General features: G+C 42.9%; 1 protein-coding gene across 4 annotated transcripts in view; it reads right to left on the bottom strand.

The window, feature by feature from the left end:
* The window catches only part of NFATC1 (nuclear factor of activated T cells 1), a 135,679-nt gene that overhangs the window by 75,255 nt on the left and 36,492 nt on the right, over positions 1-23,932 (bottom strand). The window lies entirely within an intron of this gene.

Genomic DNA, 23,932 nt, shown 5'->3' with positions numbered 1-23,932 from the left:
ATTTTATAGCGTGCCTAGGCTGAAGCCTAAGATACATATTCTACAAGCACACAGCATATACAGAATGATGTCAAGAGAAGCAGTTTTAGCTCATCTCCTGCTGCTCTGGCACACCTGATTCATCAGAGAAGAGAGGGGAGGAGGGGTTCAGACTGTAGTTTCTGTAGTGGTGACATACAAGATGCTGAAATATAACAAATCAAATCAGCGGATTGGAAGAGGCAGGGAAGGGGGGGAAACCTCAAGTTAAGTAGTTCAATCTGCGCTAGTGTCTGGCTACCTCTTGGCAAGCTGCACACCAGGCAGAGCTTCTGATGTGCACACCACTAAAACTCTGCCAAAGGGAGCCCTTCTGCCGCACGCAAGGCCCATTATATCTGGCACAATTGGCATTCCTTCCGTGTACGTTTGTGAAATGCCTTAGCTAGCAAAAAAAAAGAGAGAGGGGAGTCACAAAATGTGCTGTTAAAGCTAAATGAAAGTTAAGGAGTGATAGTTTTTGTTTCAATCTGATAAAATCCTTTAAACAAACCTTCAGTAGGAATACAGCTTGGTATGTGGGGCAGAAGTAATATCTGGGAGTGCCTTGCTGGGAAGCACTGAGACTGCTCTAGAGGAAAGGGTCTCAGAAGCCCCACTGCTGGCACAGAGTCCACCAGACTGTCCTTGCTAGCCAGGACAAAATAGCTGGCGCACAAAAGAGGGATGCTGAAAAGCAAGCCACTACTACAATTCTGTGTCTGAAGCATGCAAAGAATACTAGCAGAACAGACAAGGAGGCATCGTATTAGCTTCTCCCTTTCTGGACTTTGCATGTAGGTTCTTTAGAAAGAACTAGGTGGACCTTCTGAAACCTGTGTGAGACCCAGCCTCAAAGCACTGAAGTGTTTTCAAGAAGTGTTTTGTCACTGATGGTGTATTTAAAAAGAAAAGAAAAGAAAAGACATTATTGCATGGAGATTGCAGATATTGAGAAAGGATCGCCAAATAAAAGCCTCCTGACTGATTTGCTGGCTTTTGTCGTGCTGGAAGTCATGGGACTGATAGGATACGGGGGGGGGGGCATGGCTCCTTTTTATGAAATACTACATTAGGCGCCTCCAGCCCTACCTCAGAAGTAATGCGAGCCAAATTTGTTTAGTACACCCGATAGATATAGAAGAAGACTGAAAAGCTGCTCACTGGTTCAGCTCTCCCCTGTGTCCAAAACATGGCATGGCAATGTCTGTTTCTGTTAGTTAAAAGGTTCACAGGAAAAGTCACCACTGATGGCTAAGAGAATAAAATATGGAAAGGGAAGGGAAGGGAATAGTTATACTAGTGTGTAATGAAGAATCTTTGCTCATCTAGGCAGGGTCGGGATTCATTAGCACAGCGGCACTTATTTTGTCAACTACAGGAGGAACTGTCGGGAAGCAGACCCAGCCCAAGACACTTTGCAGCCTAAGGCAAAGGACAAAATGGCACCCCATCCATTCCACCTGCAGAAGCCAACCAGCCTGTCAATGGACGTTTACTCCAACACTAGCAGCAGTGCTCTCCCCTACTCCTAAGGGCAGCAGGGTAGTTTACGGGGTGCAGGACAGGGTGTGCGTGTTCTGTCCTTAACATCTGACACCGTACCCAACAGCATCTGCCTCCTGATGTGGCCACCTCATTTTGCTAATGGTAGGACTGACCCTGTTGGGAAGTCATCAGAAATCTCAGATGGTACATACAAAATGCCCCATTGAGGGCGTGTAGCTTGAGCTGGTGTCTTGTTTATAGCTTATTTGCATTACTGCAGCCAAACAAGGAAGCTACAAGTAGACTGTTTTGTCTGTCCCAGATTTTTCTGTCAGCTTCACCCTGCTAATGGATGGGACTTGATAGCTTTGTTCCTCTCAAAATGATTTGCATATCAATGCATAAGTGGGCAGCGCCTTATCTGGAAGCAGGCATCAACTTATTACGGGAAAGATTGAAATGAAAGCAATATTGGTTTAATTAACTTCTGCAAACCTCATAGAACATGGCGCCCAGCCAAGCATTACACTTATAGGATAAAAGGAGTCCTGAGATTTCACCCAAGTCTCGCTCTAGACAGGTGTCTTGGTCTATATATGCTAACTCAACTCAAAAGCTAGTAGCAGGACCTAAACTATTACTGCACATTAACACCTTGCTTCTGATTTGCTGCCTGGAGTTGTGATCAGCAGTTCTAGGATGCAAAGTTACATTTTCTGATCAAGATTTATAGCACTGATCCACAGGTAGGTTTTAAAAAACAGCTTTACACTCTGAGGCACAACTTGGAGGTCTCACCATCACGTTGCTTCACTTCACTTTGCAGCTTGTGGTGGAATCCAGAGTAATTGAGACAACACCATTACGTCACAATTACATCACCAACTATTGATAGTTGGCCTACTTACATCACAAAAAGCAGGGCACTGAAAACCCACTTTGCCCTATGGCAGCGATCAACTCCCAAACTGATATGTGTCTCCCACCAAAGACAAGCAGGCAGATATTGCCCCTGATTTTCACACCTATGGTACAAATAACTTGATCAGAATTTCAGGTAAGGCAAGTGGGGCTGATCTGTTTGGTTCTGCCACGGCAGTCAGTTCCTAACATATTTTCACCAGCACCATGTAATGACAGCATGAAGGAATGGAGTCTTTTCCAGGGTCCTTAGGGCACCATGACTGATAAGGCAAGAGGCTTTGGTCCTTCTTGAGTCCTACATGGGACTTTTCCTGCCAATAACAATTCAGTGTTGCCAATGACTGCAGATGTCCGGCACAATACTGGCTTCCACCACAGAAGCAAAGGCATTTTGCACCCGTGATGAAGTCCTGTGGAATAGTCCAGTAGCTGTTCCTGGATTCCTGCTGCCTTTGCACTGCAGTGCAGAATACTGAGCAGTTAAACTGTTAAGTTCTTGCCTAAGAAAACTGCAGCAATTTATGGACGCATTTTTCTCAGACGTTTGTTGCCACGCTCCCTCTCATTCTGCTTGTTTTGAATTGGAAAACAGATATTGCAATTCCTCAGGGTGATTATTCAAGCCAGATGTTTGCTGACAAATGTATCGTGTACTTAGTCACCCACTTATGTCAGGTCCAGACAAGAGGAAAATAAACAAGTTGAATAAAACTGCACACACGCACACACAACAAAATTTTGTGTCTCTTTGTGATGGACAGTTCTTACTGCAAACACAAACCATATTTCCCCTTCTAACACGCACTGTGCAGGGGACAGCCTGGGTCAAAACGTAGGGTCTAGCCCCCAATACAAAAACACAGGTGTTGCTGTCCCAAAGCTGTCATTTCCTTTTCAATTCCATCAACTGAATTGCATTATTTGCTGTTTACATTATGTCACCCAAGCCTCACTATGCCATCCACGGCAATAAAACATGATGCAAGGATTAACATTTTGAAAGGACATATTCAGCGCTTGCCTAATTTTAGATCATGCACCTATTTCCATTAGCTATGCGACGGATGTAGCTGTACCAGCTTTATAAAAGTAGACAGAATGGAGTCAACTTTTGCTCCGGAAGGGTCATCTACACAAAACAGTTTGTGTCTTGCTAAATATTTGAAGTTGTATTTTACAGAGTTGCTGTAGATCAAAGTTTGGACCAAGGAAACGGAGCTGCTTCTCTCTGCTCCCTGTCAGCTGGACACAGGCAGGTAAAGAAACAGATATGCATGTTAACTGTAAAAACAGGAAGGGGGGAAATTAGCATTCCAAATTATTAGGAAAAAATGTGCGCACACACATGCACATGTGCATATTTTCCACGCATGCTCTGGAATACTGTTCCTGGCTGGCAGCATGGGAACCATGTGTCACAGACCCTATTTTTATCCTTTTCTTTCTGTAACATGGTCCCAAGGCTAAAGTGCCACTGTCAGCCCCGCTGCAACTGAACACTACTGACACAGAACATTCTCGACAACTTCAGGACAAGAATTAAAGGATGCATTTTTGTGGATGCAGTTTTTCAAATATATATGTCTAACAATATACGGCTCTGCCAAATCTGTGCTGATAAACATTATGGTAAACAAAAATCAAGCCAAAAAAACCCCCAGTATCTGGCTTTTCTTCCCTCACCAGAGCTCTTTTGGTTATAGGTAGGATATCAGTACAATCTATGCTCAACCATAGATGATATTTAGCATTGCACTGTATGTCTAAGTCCCACAGAATTTCGGTGGGGCTTACATGCAGGTTAAGTGTGCATCAGATTGCAAAAAAAAGTTTTCCAAGTGTAAAGGCACCCATAGATGACCCACCTTTCCTGCACAACAGTATTTCTAATATGGAGGATCTTAAGAAACTCATCTCACCATACTGTGAAGCCACAGGCCAAACTCTGCAACTCAAATGAATATGCCTAATCCAAAAATATTTTAAATCCCAGTGAAATGAAGAATTAGATACAGGCCTGGTTAGTCATTCATTTTATTATGCAATCTAATCATTTACAATGAAAAGCAGAGATGATGGTATTTCGTAGATAAGGGAAACCCATCCATAGGTCAAATTGGTAATACCCTGAGCCCCAGTCCTTCAGTGCAGTGGGGTAGCATGGGGGGTGCAGGGGGGCCGGCCGCACCGGGCGCAACATCTGGGGGTTAGGGTTAGGGGGCGCAAATCCACGGGTTAGGGGGCGCAAATTACTTGCCTTGCCCCGGGTGCTGACAACCCACGCTACGCCACTGCTTCAGTGTACAATGTTTGGACAACTGCTTGGCACTCCTGCTATTTGTGAGTTCTTCAATGCAACTCTCTGCAGCTGCCCCAGCAAATCTGTGCTTTTTAATCATTCTGCCTTCCAAATGTTCCATTTACTGAGCACCTCTGACCTCATTTCTACTCAAAGAGTGACAACCTAGTAAGGCTTTGGATGTGGCAGTTACACCATCTTCAAGTGCCCCCCCCCAAAAAAAATTACAATTGCAAGTTTACTCAATTCAGTCACATCCTGTCTGGGAAAGAGGAATGCAAAATCATTTCTCAGTTGAGAGTAAACCTGACTATTCTACATGCTAGGCTGGGGATTTGGAGCAGAACCTCATCCAAATCAAAATAAAACAAACCTCTCTCCATACATCTTCTTGAGCCTCAAATGAATTTGGATAGTGAGCTGAAGCCCAGAGGAACAGGTACTACACAACCTCCCTCAAAATTAACAGGAACCCCACAAGACAATGTGAGCCTGAACAACTCCTGTGGGTCACATGCAAGAGACATTTCCACTGGTTTGTGCTCACTGTGTGGAAGAACAATTGTGGGAAAGTCAAAGGAACTTCTGGAAAGTGAAGAACATTTCCCAGATTGCTACTCCATGCCTATCTTTCTTTATTATAAAGGGAAGAACAATTTATTGGTGGCTGGTGTCCATGAGGACCAACAGAGCAGAAGGTAAGGAGAGCCATTGACAGGCAGAGACAAAGGAGGAGGAAGCTAACAGGCAGGTCCATCCCCTGCTTGGATTGCAAGTAAGAAGGCAGGCAGGCAGGCAGGTGCTGGCTGGGAGCAAAATAAAGTTGGTTAGGAGGTTCCCCATTCAGTCTATGACAGCACAGTGCAATGGAAAGAGAAATATAGTGTAGTTTGGACAAACCTAGTTAAAAAGAACCCCCCCCCAAAACCCCTATCTCTCTGCTCTCCTAATAGCACAGGCCTGAACAACAAAACTTCAGGCACCAATCCTGAAATAAAAATATAATTGGGGGAGGGTTTTTTTAATGGCAGGAACTGAGGCAATAGAATTGGGATCATTAGTTTCTCTCACCACTGAACTATCCGGAAAGTGAGTGCTTCCGCCAACAACCCCCCCCCCCAAGACTCGTGTTAAATTATACTGTTTCACATGGCTTGTTTGTAAATTTAAATAAAAATGAAAGATTGTCTGCATTAAAAAATATATGAGCAAGGAGGCTCATATCTTGTATCCGCTTCCTTACGCAATGCTATAAAGCAAATGTGCATTGTCTCCCAAGCAGTCTAGCTTTGTGTTAGTTCGAATCTCCGTGATGGGGTGAGCTCCCATTGCTCGGTCCCTGTTACTGCCCACCTAGCAGTTTGAAAGCACGTCAAAGCAAGTAGATAAATAGGTACCGCTCCGGCGGGAAGGTAAATGACATTTCCATGCACTGCTCTGGTTCCCCAGAAGCGGCTTAGTCATGCTGGCCACATGACCCGGAAGCTGTACGCCGGCTCCCTCGGCCAATAAAGCGAAATGAGCGCCGCACCCCCAGAGTCGTCCGTGACTGGACCTAACGGTCAGGGGTCCCTTTACCTTTACAATCTGGATTATTTAATATAGTTTCTTAATATAGTTCTCTCTGTGATGTGAGAAAGGGTAAGGCAGTCTACATCCATGTATGTGTATGTGTGCATGGTCACACACTTACAACATGTCTATCTGTATATATCATATATATCCATGTAGGAAAAGGTTGTCTGTGCCTAGCTGAAGTTTGTACAAGAATGTTGTAAGGAATTATTAAATTTATAGTAACAGAGATGTTTTGCACTTAGTGACTAGCTTACCAGGCATTTGGGCACTTATCCAGAACAGAATGCTATTTACAGCTGCTGTCTTGCACCATACTCTCTGTCTTTAGGTCTATGCTGTAGCACAGGAGCAGAAACATATCTGTTGTTCTAAAATGTTCCTCCCTCCTATAAGACAGAATCAGGAAGCCACCCCATCACAAATACACACAATTAGATCTATTGAAGTGGCATTCAAGTGTTTCTTATGTCATCTGTGGAAGCATTTTTCTTGAACAAGACTAACAAGAATTTCAGACTGTAGAAACCCCCTTTCTGCAACATGGCATTTTGGCACTATTTTATGATATCTATTCTCCACCCCCCTTCAAATAGTCCCTTAAGAGGAAAGAGATATTGTAGAGTTGGAATGTGATGCAGTTCACACTCACTCCTACCTGAAGAAGCTTGGTGTGCCGGGAAAAGTTTGACAGCTTAATCCATTGATTGACAGATTGACCCAGTTTGACTGAAGCACTTGAGCTGAAGCCCTTCCGTCAAACTGGCTTCTGGATCATGGCCAAAAGATTCCGTAGTTGAGTCAAGGCGTTCTGGTGGAGGGGGACTCCCAGTTGAACATTACAGAAAACTCTATATGCTGCACTTTCTTTATCACAAGTGCAGAGTACTAGTGAGAAGGAATGGGGGGGGGACAGGCTTCACGGTGGGATTAATGAACAGTGGTTAAGAAATGGGACTTTAAATGGTTAGTGGATAGTTCGGCAGACTGCATTTCCTACCACAAATAATACTTTAGATGCTTGTTTGTACCAGAAGATCTGCTTTAGTTTTTAACAAGCAGGAGCCCTGTGACACCTTAAAGGCTAACTTTAATATACCAGCTTTCTCCAACTCGCATCAGCCTCAACCAGCAAGTCAGAATGTTGGGGGAAATGGGAGTTGTATTCCAAAACATCTAGAGGATTCCAGGTTGAGGAAATCTGAATTGTGGACTGAGCCTTCATGGACTAGAGTCCACTTCATCAGGCGTATCTGATGATCACTGTACATCACAATACATTTGTTAGCCTTAAAAGTGTCACAAGAATCCTTCCTTTTGCTGCAACATAATGTCAAGAGCATCCCTCTGGAAATACTAGTTTTGAATTTGGCTTGGATCCAACCACGCAAGGCTTTCAAAAGGCCATTATGTTGAGATCTCCCTTTGTCTATGAGAGGGGTCCCCTCTGTCACTAAAGGACGGAAACAAACCAATCCAGTTGATACACTGGCGACTTCATATGTAGGGTTGCCATATGTCCTCTTTTCCCCAGGACATGTCCTCTTTCTCATGGGTATGTAAAATGAGAATCATCACAGCAATCCATAGTTAAAAGCAGAAGTCGACAAATGTGTCCTCTTTTTTGCTCTTCAAAATATGGCAACCCTATAATCATCAGGCAAGGGGGGAAGCTGAACTAGAAGGAAGTGGCCATGTGGGCAGGAAATCAACAGCCCCCATGAGATCCAGCGTCGAGGGCCTTCTGGCGGTTCCCTCATTGCGAGAAGTGAGGCTACAGGGAACCAGACAGAGGGCCTTCTCGGTAGTGGCGCCCGCCCTGTGGAACGCCCTCCCATCAGATGTCAAAGAGATAAACAATTACCTGACATTCAGAAGACATCTGAAGGCAGCCCTGTTCAGGGAAGTTTTTAATATGTAACGCTGTACTGTTTTTAACACTTGATTGGGAGCCGCCCAGAGTGGCTGGGGAAACTCAGCCAGATGGGCGGGGTATAAATAATAAATTATTATTATTATTACTATTATTATTATTATGAAATGATGTTTTTCCCCCCAAGGAGGTGAAGGCAGTTGGGCTGAGCAGACAGGCTGCTACGGTCTCTCTCTGCAGACCCACTACTTTAGGAATGAGGAATCTTTTCCAGCACAGATTCATACTGGCCAACCTTCTGGGGGCCGTATGGGTCAGGGACAGAGGGGAAGAGAAAAGCTAAAAAAAAACCCCTAGTCTATTAATTTCCATTGCATTCTCCCATTGCACCTTATTAGATTCACTGATTATTGCTTCCCATCCTTTTCTCCCCATTTCAGTATTTATTTCCACTCCATTGCACCTTCTTAATTCATTCCATTATTACTGGATTACTACACAATGCCGAAGCAGAGTCTGCCTCTTAGGTGATAGCAAGCCACACCAAATCCTTACTATGCCAAAGTGGTCAACATGGTTTACCTGTGGATATTTTTTTTTTGGGGGGGGGAGTTCTAAAAAGCTTATCCAAATCTCCCTACACACGAAAACTGCCAGCAGACAAAGTTGTGAAGCAGCCTGTGCAGGCAATCAGAACAAACTGTAAGTACACCTGGGAATTCTTTCCTGATCCTAGTTAAGAATTTGAACTTGGAAGTCATGACCAGTCCCAGACACTGGAAACTTTTACCAGGGAGGGGGGCGCTTCCAGTTGTTGTTCCAGTCACCATAGCCAACGGTCAGGGTAATGGGAGCTGCAGTCCAATAGCCTCTGAAGGGCTGCTGGTTCCCCATCCCTGACAAAACCTTCTTACATTTGAGAAGTAAAAATAGAGCACCTTTTACAATATGGTCATGAAAAGTGCTCAGAAAAGGAGTAAGCAATTGATATATTTAACAAAGGTATTGAGGAAAGGAAAGGAAGAGAGATATAGGCGGGTGGGGGTATAACAGACACAGCCAACATGATGTCAACATATAGTTTCATTTCTCTCCATTTAGATATTGCAAAAACATCTGGACTCCAGTCAGAACTCTCATTTTGAATTGGAAAAGCTTTGTACTAGAGACAAGAGGAGAATTACATGCGTGCTTTTTATGATTCCTGATGAAGAAGGTGACGAGAAAGACTGATGAGTAATTTACGGGAGTTTTGTAGAATTCGGCTGAAGCAGCAGATGCTGGCTTCCTGGGTGTGAACTCAACTACTGCGCTAACATTACCACACATAGAAATAATGAAAGCATATTTCATCAAAACTGGAACGTTGCCTTTGTGCAAGTATAAATATGTCTCGGAATTTAATGCTCAACAAATGCTTAAATAAAGGCAGCACCACCAGCTGGTTAAAGAATGCAGTCTAGGCCCAGGTCCTACAAAATGACAAAAAGTGCCCCAACACCTCCCCCCACCAACACCCCACGCTGCAAGCTTTGCAGTGTCTGGAAAGAATGTGTATTTTTTATTATACACAAGAAGTTAGAAGGACATACGGTACAGTTCACAGCCATTAAAATCAATGGGAGTTTTGCCATTGGCTTCAATTTGATGTGGATTAAGGCCACCATTCTGAAGCTTCTCTGGGCTGCTTGTGGTTCCACTAATATGTGCCATTACCCTTTCTGCATACATGTGCTATGTGACCCATTAAGTTCAAGGTTTCGCTATCCAGATGGCAGTTCATCTTTGGGAACTAGTCGCGGGTGTTACTAATTCATACAATATACCTATGTACATGTAGACAGATTGGGGGGAAACATCCAGTGTCTGATTCTTTAGCAGGGCAGGGGTTGGGGAGGGAGAAAGGCAAGTATCTATCTATATCTATATCTCCATGGCCATAATGAAATAGCGTTCAGTCAACTTCTGCTATTTTTAATACAGAAATTTAATTGTGTGCGTACTCTAAAATAGTCCGACATCTTCCTGCCAAGAGGAAGCTTGGTTTATTTAACAGTAGACTGTCGTTTGAAGAGATAGAGTAAGGAGCTCCATTTAAAAGCTTCATTTCTGTAAATATTTGGAGAAGGGTAAGTACGAGGAAATATTGAATCATAACCATAACATTTTGCAATGGATGCCTGAAAATGAATGGAGAGAAAAATCAGACAAATCAAATGGGGATTTGGAAAGAACTAAGGCATGTTGAAGTTAATGTATTTCAACAACACTTAAAAACAAAATTGTAATTCTAAGGATTAAGGTTAGAAGTTTGTGTGAACTGCGTAGTGAGGGGTGATAGAGTGCTTTCATGCTCATGCTCATGCCTTGCTTGTGGGCATTTGGTTGGCTACAGTGAATAGAATGCTGGACTACCTGGCCCCGGGGCCTGATCCAACAGCACTCTTAAGTTTTTTACCCACCTTCCACAGAAATCAATGGCATAACACCCAGTGTTTTCAATGGCTGGATTGCTATCTCCACACACATACACAGTGCCACACATATACACAGATCTCTCAGATCTGAGTCCAGTACTCTAACCTCTACACCACAGTGGCACGCACATCACTGCATACCGTGGTGAACACTGTGTCAGCCAAGTGGAGACATGTGCTTGTTCATATGCAATAGATATATAGAAGGGATCTGTCAGGAAAAAAAACAGGTTCCCAGTGCTTAGCCTGTCATGTTTACAGAGACACATCCCACTTTCACCTTCTACAATGTTCACTCTGTCAATCACTGGTGTACACTCAGCAAACCCATATAAGGTTTGAAATCATAGTCGCATACTGTGAAATGCATGTGTATTCTCTAACTGCAGTTGCAATTGGCAGAATTGTTCACAAAGCATGCTGAAAATACAGTAACTGGCTCTTTGAGTTCTCGTCCATGATTTCTACTCCAGCCAGAGGAGTGTGCAAAACCAACTGAAAACTAGGAAGCAATGAAGTTTTGGGTTTTTTTTGTTTTTTTGTTGTTGTTTTTTGCAAGGCAGCCCTAAGACTTTAAATTGCCATTTGACAGCAGGACATTTTGCTCTGAAAAGCCAAACAGGCATTTTCAATTAAAAGCATGCAGCAAAACTGGTACCAGGGACACTCATATTAGTGATAGTTCTTCTTCTTTTACAAACTGGTCAAGCAACATTCAACAAAGCCATGGCAGAAATTGTGTTTCAAAGCATGGAAAGGCATTGGGATTATTTCCACAGTAATCGGAACAGCTTCATGCCACCATTGCCACAGCCTCTGTTTAGTGAACTTTGAGACCAATCCTAAACTTCTGAGCAGGGCCAGCCCAAGACATTTTGGCACCTGAGGTGAACCACAAAATGGCAAGGAAGAAGTAGTGAGTGAAGATCTACATCAGGAACAAGGGGAGGAATAAAGATCCAAATTGGGAACAAGCGTGGGAGGAGATCAGCAGTACCTCCTATTCATCAAGAGGCTGCTGCAGAGGTGACATTGGAAGGGCGGCCAGGTAGGGGGCAGATGCAGTCCACAAGGAGGATGCTGCAGCTAACACTGTTACTGTGGCAACAGAGGGAGCAGCAGATGAGGCATTCCTTGGAGGCCAGTGTTGAATGAAGTATTGCCCTTGTGGGTCTTGATGCCCGAGGCAGTCGCCTCACTTGCCTCATGGGTGGGCCAGCTGTACTCTTGAGCTTTGCTGCTTGAGGGAGTTGAGGGCTATGGCTGAGACACTGGTTCACTGACCTCCACCAACCTGTGTTGGCAGGGCAGAATGGTTGTAGACTTTGGCTTTTTGGAAGAACTTGCTGCAGCCATGGAAAGTGGACCAGGTAGAAAGCTACTGCTGGGAGTGTTCCTGCTAATGTCAACAAGAGTAGGGCCCAGAAATAGGGAGTTATGGAGGTGGAGGAAAGCCAAGCATTGATTTGTTGGATGCTAAGCCTCACAATTCTTCTAGAGCAGCCTTTCTCAACCTGTGGGTCCCCACATGTTGTTGAACTACAACTCCCACCACCCCAAGCTAGCAAGGCCAGAGCTCAGGGGTGATGGGAGTTGCAGTCCAACAACATCTGGGGACTCACAGGTTGAGAACCGCTGTTCTAGAGCCAATGTAGTGACAATAAAGGGAGGGTGGGCCTTTCCAAGCTGGCATGGCCTGGAGTGTGGCAACAGATCTGCTACCCTCTCCGCCCTGCCCTGCCCTGCCCTGCCCGTCTAGGATTGCTCTTCCTGTTTATCCTGTAGAACTCCTATAAGTTGAACTTTCCTGAAAATGCAAATATGCAGACTAACTGTACCACTCCTAAACTAATAAAGAGAAAAAGAGTGAAAGCAACCAACATCTCTTCCAACTTTGTATCAGTTAATTCAAGTGGACTTTGTGAGAAACCAACATCCTCTCCTGCAATTATTCATAGCATTAGTAATTTAATTTTTGAAGTGTCCACAGTTTCCATGCAAAAAAAATGAAGGCACGAGGGAGGGAAAGGTGAAAGGAAGGATAATCACAGATAGGATTTGTGTTAGATAAAATGCAGTATGTGCTTCATTTTTCATATGGTAGTATCCACATTCCTCCTCAACCCCTCCATTTTCTCCCAATCTCTCCTCCTCACAGCTCTGTCAAATGGATGAGAAGGAAGAAAATGCCATGGATCGCAAGAGCAATGCCACTGTTTTTGTATGTGTGATCAACACCAGGCATTGCTTCTTCAGTCTACGAACAAATAAGGCAATTCACCTGATTCTACACCTTTCTCTGGTGATGTATCGGCCTCCTCCATCATGCCCCATTCCGAGCTTTTATATGGCCAGTCACTGCCACCCCCTGTCCAATTGGGTCCAAGCATTTAAGCCAATTAGGGATATGAACACCTGTGGTTCTACACAACCTTGCATCTAGCCTTTATTTCTTGTAAGCTAGAACAGGTATTATTTATGTACAAACATCTGTCGGTAGTCTCTCTTTTTGCTGTATTGAAGCCAATGGAAGCCAATGAACATTTAGATGAGTCAAACTACAGATCTATCTTATATCAGCTTGGTATTGTTTACCTGGAATAAGCCAGGCAAGGACTCCTAGCTAAAAGCCACACCCAGTGACTGTAGACAATACAAAGCTCGATGGACCAGTGGTCTGGCTCAGTTAAAGGAGATGCCAGCAATTTAACCTGGGACTTTCTCATTGAGCTATGGCCCTTCTCACGAAAATGAGAGCTGATCTAGTTTAGTGGTTAAGAACATGATCTACAGTCTAGAAATTACCCACCCCCACCCCCAGCCATGACCTCAATGGCCTACTCCCATATTGTCTCTCGGTTCTCCATCTCCCTGGAATAGGTGGGTAATGTTACCCTGCCCACCTGACATGGCTGCTAAAAGGGCAGTTAACAGGATGTAAATGTGACAGGCTCCCATGTACAGGCTGCCAAAAAGCATCTGGCCATGTTGGCATTTGATTTTATGCATAATGGTTCAAAAGGTTCCTTGCCCATGAGTATGCAGCTTCTGCGCATTACTCTAAAAAGCCATCTGGCCACACTGTGCTGGCAGAGTCCAGAGCAGCCAGCCAGAGCCTTGTAAAGATTAGAGCTGTCGTGCAGGATGCCAACAGAAGTAAGTACAGTATTGTATAAATTGGCTCTAGAACTACATACTGTATGTGAATGTAGAGTCTAGCCCTTAGAAGAAGAAGAAAACACCATGTCAAGAACTACAATACTGTTCAAAAAGACACAGGCTCATCTTTAACAAGGTTGGTTACAAATAACACAGTAAAGCTCATTATCACCCCTTTTATCACACCATTTCCTGAGAATTTGGCACTGAACATGCAGAAGTTTCAGGGAATGTATTGGAACTTGTGCCTTGCCAAGAAGAACCCAAAAGCCCACCCTGCTTTTGACTCTGAATAGGGATCAATTTCAAATGTTTATCTAAGACGGATGCTGCCTACAGTATTCTAGCTGGCATGGAAATAAAAAAAAGCAGTCTTGCTGTGGCACCGGAAAATGCACTGATTAAGAGCTTTTAAAACAGAATTACCCAAAAGCTTGTAGAGTAGCTTACGCTGCACTGTATCTTTTTATCAGATGGCACTGATCACTATCAGACTACGAATAGTCTGTTAAAAAAAAAAAAAAGTCTGAAAACTCTTCCTGCCTTAAACACTTAGTAGGCAGGACAGGAGTTAAGTGAAAGTATGTGAGAAGTTTGACTTGCATTTATTTGCATGGTGGATGTTGCAATGAATGATCTCTCTACTTATCACCAAGATCTCACTCTCTGCTTCAAGAGAAGATAAATGATGAGCTTGTAGTCTAAGCGAAAAGCAAGGGAACATAGTTTCAGCCTAGTGGCAACCCCATACTCCATTCTCACCTTTTTGGGTGGGGACTATGAGTCACTAAAGTGGAAACATGCACAGTTAATATGCATGGTGTATATCGTTATGCCTTCATAACTTTCTAGTCTCGTAACCAATGGAAAAATGTACATTATAAAGAATGACAGCAGGTGAGCTGCTCTTGCTTAAAAACAAATGAAAGAATAGAATTCATTCTTCAATACATAATGGCTCCAATCCATAGAAAACTGGTAGTGATTATGTTTAGTGGGCATCTTGACTACTGCGTAAAAAAACAACAGGATGGAAATGCCAAGAACAAGAGAAAAATGTTATTCAAAAGTGATCTGAGGAGGAATCCTGATCATAATTATTTCACATTAAATACCATTGATGTAACTGAGAGCTAATTTGGAATAGGTTAACATGCGAGGGAAGTGAAGTCCACCAGTGTCAGTTGCAAACCCTATTAATATCAGTATTACTTGAGCACAACTATCCCCCCACCTGAGAAAACAATTAATATTTGTGTGTATGCTCTGCAAAATATATATATTTTTCTGTGTATGCTTTGCAGAGTTCAAAGACTGAGTTTAAAGTCACTGGCATTATTATAGAAAAGAAAATAAGGGACCACAATTGCCATCATCGCTGACATGCTGGCTTCCCCAACCCGATGCTCTGCTAATCTAACAAATTAATCAATCCTACGCATGGTCACTTGGAAGTAAGGCTAACTTACTTAGAATTACAGCCCAAGTCAATATCATTAGTAGTCCTGACAGAACCCTAGAACTCTGCAAATTGAAAATGGGAACTGGTCGACATCTTATGGCACTGCTACAACATTTCAAGACCAGTTAACATGTGAGTGGGCCCAATAATGTGGGTTCTCCTTACCACCAAAGTGTTGCCTCAGCTGTCAGTAAGAAGAAGTGCTGCTCAAGGCACAGATGGAAATTGGTCCATAACCAACCACTGTGATCAGAGACAGAATTAAGAGGTATCTCACAATGATGAGCAGATGGCTAAGAGGTAATGCAAGGGCAACGGCAACAAATTTCTATTTAGTGGCCCCTTAAGGCTCCTGGCTTTCCAGGCTGAGCAGAGACATTATAGGCTGTGCTCGTAAAATGCTAATAAATCATCATTCCACACAGAGAGTCCCAAAAAGTGTTCCCTGCTTCTGAAATGCTGCAGCGTGAAATTTTGCAAGAGAGAAAAGGGTTCTTCTACATCTCATTCTCTACAACATTCCCGCCTGATGGTCTGAGAGGGAAATCTGGTCATATGCACATAACAAGTGATCAAAAAAGACAAATGCAGATTTATCCAGGGACTCACAGGGAGAAAAATGTCTCTCAGGCAGTCCAGCTATGCTGGGAAGTTTCCACTGAAACATATAAAATATAGAAGTGATGTTGGCTATGCTTTGTCTCTCATCTATCAGCAACAAAAATCAGCCAGAAGCTTCCTCATGCTGCATATGATGAATTTGGTGGTATTTTGCTTTGAAACCTCTCGTTTAATCTCCAGTCAGAAAGGACACCATGAGAAGATAAGGAAGAAGAAGCTAGAAACAGAACATTTTGCCAATTTTTAAGCCAGTCAGTTGAGAAAACAGAGGGAAACAGTGCAAATTTTTGCATCCACTTAATCCTCCTGTCTTCTGTATGTCAAGTGCTGACCTGTCCCATTCCAGTGGTCTCTACAGGCATGATAAATGGATTTTTGGAAGCTCACTATTTCCTAAAGGGAGAAAAACACCTTCTTCAAGTGCCGGTCCTTATCAGTCAAAAGAGCGCCATCAATGTACAAACACAGGAACAAAACAGGAAACTACTTTATATCAAGGCAGATCATTGGTCAATCTGGCTTAGTAATGACTCTTCGGGGTTTCAGACAGGGCTCTATCCCAGGCCTACCAGGAGACACTGGGGGCTGAACCTAGAACCTTCTTCAAGGTTTGCAGAAGTACAAAAAATGGGGGGGGGACTCTTGGAGGGAAAGAACCCCCACAAATCAGCCCATTGACTGACTGACTGCTGGAGAAGCAGAGGAGAAAAATGTGGAGAGGGAACAATGGAGTATCATGGAAGAAGGCAGTTCCAGCCAGTGAGCATGACTCCACACGGCAACATTTTGTTGCTGATCCGTACCAGTATTCAACACCTAGCATCTTGTTTTTCTTTCTTCTTCAACCCACAACAATCTGAACATTTCAACAACTGAGAAACTATTATTAATGGTGTGTCACAGCTGAATCCACCCTGTTAGGACTTTTGGAGTGTCAGTTTTACTGTTTGGAGGATATAAGTGCATTCATAATAATAATAATATTTTTTGTTATTTATATCCTACCCATCCGGCTGGGTTTCCCCAGCCACTCTCGGCAGCTTCCAGCATATACAAAAACATAATAAAACATCAAACATTTAAAATTTCCCAAGATGCCTTCAGGTGTCTTCTAAAAGTTATATAGTTATTAACCTCCTTGACATCTGATGGGAGGGCATTCCACAGGGTGGGTGCCACTACTAAGAAGGCCCTCTGCCTGGTTCCCTATAACTTCGCTTCTCGCTGTGAGGAATAGTTCTTTGACCCAGTGGAAGCTCCCGTGAACAGAAAGCAGGGGAGACAAATTTCACTGATACTCCTCTTCTTTCCATTAAGACCCTCCAGAACATGAGGGGCAGTAGAAGAGGGCTTTTACCTGCAGGGGTTGCAAGAGAAAGGGACATTTGCAGATGTCACTTCTATCCTCCCATTCACCAAAGCCCTTCCTAGATGAAAGAGCCTGTTATTAACAGAAGGGACACCATTACAGTGGTACCTCGGGTTACAAACACTTTGGGTTACAGACTCCGCTAACCTGGAAGTAGTACCTTGGATTAAGAACTTTACCTCAGGATGAGAACACAAATCGCGCGGCGGTGGTGCAGCGGCAGTGGGAAGCCCCATTAGCTAAAGGTTAAGATTGGTTTCAGGTTAGGAACGGACCTCCGGAATGAATTAAGTTCGCAACCAGAGGTACCACTGTACATACAACAAGGGATGTTGGAGAATTCCATGAGAAATGGAAATTGCCACAATTTGCATGTTTGCATGAGGCCAGGAATGGAAATCACACAAGTAAAAATGAGCACTATTTTACCGTGGTTGTTGTTGTTTTTTAGTCAAAGACTTTATGTAAATAATTAAGTTATTTTCTGCATTGTTTTTGGCATCTCCCTTCTGTTGAAATCTATTAGGTTCATTTAGGCTGTAGCAAATGGCAAGACAAAAGTAGGTTTTCGTGGAAGACAAACTGCAGCGGAACAGAAACAGCTCTGGTTGTAATGAGAACAGGATGGGATGGAAATCATTGCCTCCTTATATCCCTAAAGTTTGGCTACATTTCTTTGCAACTTTGATTCATGAGTCAGGTTTTTTTCTATTAAGATCACATCCTATATATTTCTTTGAAGAACCCAACATCAGTTGCATTTCAGGTGGCCAGTATGCCATACATCTCTGTTTAACCCTACCATCAGCCATCTAACTTTCTAATGTAGTATACGCATGAGAAGTTCCGCAAGGATGAGGTTCCAGGAACAGCCCTTAATATCTCTAAATACTATGTTGGGGGGGGGGAGCGGGAGCACAGAGAATCCATAGCCTCCTACCTATTCCCATGGCACACTCTGCCCAAACTGCCCCACCCTAATTATGCCATCCAGATTTCACTGATACATATAATTAACTATGTGTAATAACATACACTTTCAATTTATTTCAGTCATTCCAGCCCTCCCCCACCAGCCCAACCCTAACTAGTAATACCATCCGTTCCTGTATCATTATAAAATGGTTTGAAAACATGCCCAAACCATCTACCCCATCCTAACTTTGGCTGTCATAGAGACAAATTCTCCACCTTTCTGGAGATGCTAACACTTTTTTTACTAGGCCTGCTCCTATGTGTTTCATCGCAGCACTTCACGCAGAAATTAAGCCGGTGAAACTTTTCCCATCAGTTAGTACATCTGCATTCCAGGAGAAGTTTCACCTGCTGAATTTCTGCAAGAAGACTTACTTTTAAACACACAGGTGTAGGGCCACCAAAAATGCTGGCAAGCCTAAACCTATCCTAACTATGCACAGTCACCCTACTAATTCCACTTTCCCTTCAGAGCAGCCATTCTGGGCCCCTAGCAACTAAAGTTGCCCTGAGGATAGGAAAATAACACTGGCATGTTATAATGCAGCCATATTTTAGAAAAAGTGAGTCACTTTTGTAAAGAGAATGCAGTAGAACAGTAGCTATGGATGATGCTTCAAAAACAGAGCTAGATGGGAAATACATTAAGGTTAAGATACGCACCACAGTTGACCTTTTTTATTTAAAAAAATCAATTTTATGAGAGTTTTCAGCATAAAATACAATAAAAACCAAACTAATCTGAAGAAGATAAATAAAACAGAAGCAAGAAAAAGCAAGAGAAGGAAAAGAAAAAGAAGAGGAGGTAAAAAAACAAAAACAAAAAATAAGAACAAGGTCCTCTGTTATAATTATATATTAACGCTTGTTCCACACACAGAAGAGTCAACCTTCCCAGCTCTCACCTGGGAGCGTCCCCCTCTTCTTCCAGCCTCCCACCCTGTGAGATCCTCTCTACCCTGCCTCTCACTCAGGGCCCCTGATCTTCCATCCATCAGCTTCCAGTGTGTATCTTCATTAATCCAATAAAGAAAACTTCAAAAAACATAGCATAAATCTATATATAATTAACAGAGAGCAAGCAAAAATGAAAGACCAAAAAGAGGGTCTTCTGATTCTCTGTCTGCCTATTGTATTTATAACAATTATTTAAAGTACTCAAGGTGACTCCCAGATGACTTTTAGCTGTATTAATGTCCAGTTTTTTCCTCAATCTGCTAGGTTTTATATTTTCAATCTTCACTTCCCAGTTGTATTTTCAAGGCTGCAGTAGCAGTTGCGCACTTCAAATGTGTGTTTGGGGAATACTTTTCTGCCATGTCTAGACGGCAGGGCTGCTCCAACAGAAGCTGTCAGGCCTTTCAGCGCTTTACTCTGCTCAATTCATATTACACGGTAAACAAAAGGACAGAACAAATGACAGGTGATGAGTAAAAATATTTCGAGCAGCATAGGGGGGGGGGGTGATAAAAAATAAAAAGCCCTCTCCACTCACAGCCTCTGAATCAGCAAATTCTGCCTAAACTTGAGAGTCTGAGTGACGATGCCTCCAGAGCACACATAACATTTGTGGCAGCAATTAATTTAGACATTTCCAAAGACGGATTTGGGATTCAGCTACATTAGTAAAAAAACAACAACCCAGCATTTTAAATGTGTTATAAACATGCAACACCAGAAGGCGCTGTAGAGCACAAAACTTTTCTTTGTGATTTTACATAGGGTTTTCTTTTCCTTTGGTTATAATGATTTTTAGCAGGGGTTTTTCCTGTGTGTAGATCCACCCTAGAGAAAATGATGTCAGTATGTTGATGTGGTTTATGCTAAGCTCCCCCTTATCTGCCGTCCTTTCTGATTGACTCTGTGCCTGTACCATAATTTCATGACTGGTTGGCTTCAGTAATGTTCAGCCTTCTCAAGTATGTCCTGGTGTAGAAAGTTTGAGGACCCCTATCCTAAATCATTATTCCAAAAACAGAAGATAGGCCCCCCTTTTTTTTGTTACAGCGTACACACCCCTACAAGTCACCTGGTTCAGTGTAACATGTACCAGCAATGAAATGATCAAAAGCAGCAGCACACCCTGTTTCAGGGCATTCTATTTTCACTCTGAGATGTACTGTTCTTTTTGTGATCCAATTGACTATCTAAAATATATAGCATTTTACTTATAAGGCATTCGGAGAGACCAACACAACACACCAATCTTTCAAATCTCAGCAGCCTTTGTGATAGTAATCCTGAACATTTCTATTTTCTGAAGAATGCATTTTTGGGGAGCGTAGATGGCTACCTTGGCAGCTCTGGTTATACAGTAATCCTGTGGAGCTGGCTGTATGTGAGCTAACAAACTTTCCCCGCCCTAGATAATTCACTAATGATGCACAGCCCTGCTCCCATTTTATTAGATTTATGGCAGCAATAATATGCATAAAACATCTGCCAGGCTATTCTCCTTTTCAATTTTGATTATCTGTCTGCTACTTTGTGGTTAGCTTTAACTATGCAGAGGCAAGATGTGTGAAAGCTATTCAGCTTAGATTTATTCTTTAAAAGTACCGTCTGTCTAAAAGCAGAGCTATAAAATTTAGGCTCCCTGTCTGGACTGTAGTACAGCTCTGCGGCTGCATGCTATTAACTGCAACCTGGCTAACAGGTGCTTGCCAATTTCTGTATATTCTCAGTGTGAGACGGGATTACAATTCCCTCTGGTTGAAACGGTAACATTTTCTTTCAAGGGCCAGTTACCAAAAAAAGAAAAGAAAAAAGAAAAAAGCATAAAAATGAGGCCTGCCATATAGGGATAAACTTAATCACAGCGTACCAGTAAGTCTCTATATTAAAAACTTTTGTCTTATCTATCCTCTTGTCAAACTGCACTTCACTCAATACTTCCCAGGTCACTTGGGTTTCTATGTCTAAAAACAGGTTTCACCTCACTTCAGCGAAAAACAGTGATTAGCAGCAGGTGAGCAGGACAGTCTCTTTGAACATCACAGGATGGTCCAATGGGTCACTTTCAATTATCCCCCAAGTTATTTGTCGGGCTATGAGGGGTTTACAGAAGAGGTCCTGTCTCCAATTGTACTTTCAGCCAAACCACTAAGTCCAGCTTTTCTGTTGATGTTGAAGGCATTGTTCAAAATTAGCCAGGCACATTTTGCACCTGACTATTTGCCACTTAGGGATGTGGGTGGCGCTGTGGTTTAAACCACGGAGCCTAGGGCTTGCCAATCAGAAGGTTGGCGGTTCGAATCCCCGCAACAGGGTGAGCTCCCGTTGCTCAGTCCCTGTTCCTGCCAACCTAGCAGTTTGAAAGAATGTCAAAGTGCAAGTAGATAAATAGGTACTGTTCTGGAAGGAAAGTAAACAGCATTTCCGTGTGCTGCTCTGGTTCGCCAGAAGCGGCTTAGTCATGCTGGTCACATGACCCAGAAGCTGTATGCCAGCTCCCTCGGCCAATAAAGCGAGATGAGCGCCGCAACCCCAGAGTCAGCCACAACTGGACCTAATGGTCAGGGGTCCCTTTACCTTTACCTTTATTTGCCACTTGTGACCAAGTGTCGATGCCTGTGTGCCAGGATGGTCCATGCCTGGGGATCATTGGATCTTGCCTGTTTTCACACACTAGCAACATATCCTGTAGAATACTATCAGGTATATTTTATCTGCACAGTCAAAATGAATTTCAAGAACAAAATGCTTTTTCTGTGCAGCCTGAACAGGAGCAGTGGACACTTGTCTTCACTTACCTCACCCCCCTGCCCTGCTCACAGTTGTGAATAATATGTATATATATTCTCCAATGCTGTCCCTGGATAAAGTGACTTTTATTCTTTCAGTTCTCAAAATTCTTAAGCTAGCTCAAGGATGTCATCTGAACTAGCCAGATGTTTAACTGAGAATCAATCACAGTCAGTCCATCATTTGAAAAATAATACTTTAGAGCAGTCTTGCCCCAAAATGGCAACTAGGCATTTCATTTTGGCAATTGTAACCTTGGTTTAAGAAGCCATTTGGTGCCTTGCTTATATATCTGAGTTTCTAGCGCTGGTTGAAGGAGCATTTAAAACACATATTTCCACACACACCCTTCATCTGCTATTGTTTTAAACTCTTTCACTATGTGCAGCAAGACTCCAGTTAAATTAACATTTGCAATCCATTGGTTTTTTAAAAAAAGTTTTTTAACTCAATGGCTCACAAAAATGATTAAAAACATAATGAAAAGTTACTAGAATTTAAAACCTCAAAAAAACTGTCATTTTAACAAGCAACAGCTTCAGTCATCTAACGAATAGCAAATGTCTGACATGCACTGGACGCAATAGTTGTTGTTTCTGAGTAAAGAGGCATGGAATCATGTTCCCCCAAAGAGGCATCTTCAGCAGAGGATCCAAATTCCAAAAGAGCTAATGACACAACCAACTAGGATGGACTGTCACACTTCTTTAGAACTTGCTGGGTTCCTTCTAAAGAGACGAGCTGTTCTCTTATTTGTGTGGCAGAGGAGTGACGCCATCACAGGGGAGTTCTATCAAATCCCTTTGCACACTGGGAAACGCATGAGGGGTCTAGGAGTTCAAACTGAATAGCCACAACAACTCATGTTCCAGTCATTCTCCCACTACTGCATGTTCACCGGCAATGTGAAAGGGTCCTACACATAGACAAATGCACTTGTGCACAACTGCATGCAAGGGGAGGATTCTGAGTGTACACACATTGCTTCACCTTCAAAAACTGAATGCATATCCATTAGGGACAAGTCTGGTATAAACAGCAACCAGAGAACAGTGAACACAGTGGAACAATGTGTGAAGGGGTTTGAGTTAACCACATAGTAAACTCACTGTAAGAAGCCCTCCTGAAGCCAAAGATTTTATTCCTCTCCTCCTCTTCCCCCTCCTACAATTAATAGGTTTTGAACTCAAAAACTGGGTGAAACGCTGGCATTGTCAGTTTTATGGAATGTTCTGTTACACCGTATATGCTTTTATCAGTGTTTTTAAATGCTTTAAAACTTCTTCAGTATATAGACTTCCAAAACATGTTATCTCTCCTTTACTCATTGGAAAAACAAACCACACTCCGGAGTTAAAAATTAAGATATCTTATCTTTATTATTAAGTATCTTGTGGTGATGTCCATGCATCCCAAAGCACTACAGGCACAACCAAGAAATTGAATGGACATAACTGAAAGCAGTTCGAAAGCACGAAGTACAAGTAGATAAATAGGTACCACTCCGGCGGGAAGGTAAACGGTGTTTCTGTGCACTGCTCTGGTTTGCCAGAAGTGGCTTAGTCATGCTGGCCACATGACCCAGAAGCTGTACGCCGGCTCCCTCGGCCAATAAAGCGAGATGAGCTCTGCAACCCCAGAGTCGGTCATGACTGGACCTAATGGTCAGGGGTCCCTTTACCTTTAACTGAAAGTGAGCGCACCAGGACATGTCTAAACAGCTGTTTTCCCCACTATCAGCAAATTAGTATAAAAGGCAACAACAAAGCGGCAAAAGGACAACTGAGCAAACAACTTGGGAAGACTTCCACTAACCATGGTTTCCCATTTTGTCCCAACTGGGAAACTGTGGTTAATGTCTTTGGAACGAACCTGGATATTAACAAAGCCATGGGGCTTTTCTATGTTTTTTTGGACAGGCTGACCAACAAGTCATATGGACAAAGGA

This window comes from Podarcis liolepis (genome assembly GCF_965112155.1).
Source record: "Podarcis liolepis genome assembly, chromosome: 8".
Classification (NCBI taxonomy): Eukaryota; Metazoa; Chordata; class Lepidosauria; order Squamata; family Lacertidae; genus Podarcis; species Podarcis liolepis.
This window is presented reverse-complemented; position numbering and strand designations above follow the sequence as displayed.